This window comes from Laccaria bicolor, genomic scaffold (genome assembly GCF_000143565.1).
Source record: "Laccaria bicolor S238N-H82 LACBIscaffold_22 genomic scaffold, whole genome shotgun sequence".
NCBI lineage: Eukaryota > Fungi > Basidiomycota > Agaricomycetes > Agaricales > Hydnangiaceae > Laccaria > Laccaria bicolor.
Genome location: NW_001889893.1, coordinates 425,689 through 426,626, shown reverse-complemented (window position 1 = coordinate 426,626; position 938 = coordinate 425,689).

The window sequence follows — 938 nt, the reverse complement described above, 5'->3', positions numbered from 1 at the left end:
AATGGGCACAACGCGACCAAACAAGTGAGGTTTCCATATACATGGGAGAAAGCAAGATTGGAACGTGCTCAACAGGTGTTTACACACCTGTTTTTGACGCTTTTCATTCTGTTTTTCAACCTGGATGAAATACTTGAGTACTGTGTCGGGTCAGATGGGTTTTTGGTTTGAACGCGAAGTCCTCCCTATGGATGAACACTGATAGCTTCTTAATGAAGTGATCGATTCCCTAAGGTTGAAGTCAGTAGCCAGTAGAGTTGAAACCTTTCTTAGCTTTGAAAGTGAAGGTTTCCTCGGTTTGCGGCGAAAGCTTATCCCCTTGAGTCTGAAACCCTCATCATTAAAAGTGAAGCCATACCGACATGAGAAATGGTGTTTGCACCAGCAGAGGACCGTTGACAAAGAGATTTGAATTGTGCTGCTCTCTAGCAAGTGTAACTGAGTCTTTATTGACTCAACCTCATGAATCTATCGAGAATTGAGCCTTCTCTCAACCAGTACTCAAAACCCCGACGTAAAACAAGGAAAACGACGATGTTACGTTCATCAGGCAACCTTACACTACGTCTGGGTTGAACCACGAGAGAATCGGGGGCAGAAAATTTAGATCGCGATATAGTGGACACCTATCTTCACGCCTCGCGTGAAATGGGCACAACACGACCAAACAAGTGAGGTTTCCATATATATGAAGGGAAGGTCTGAACGGGTACTCATAGTCAATGTATTGGCGTATGAGTGTCTTAGTATAGCTTGTACCTTTGTGTGTATCTGGNGGTTGAACGCGGTGCAAACAATACCTTTTGGTTTTGTAGTGCTGTCTAGTATGCCTCCGACTTTTGGGATGAGGGATGGCTGGCTTATTTTGGACCGAGTCATTGACGTGCCTGTCTATCAGGATATACTGACTTGGGATAGATTGAGCCAGGTAATTGAGA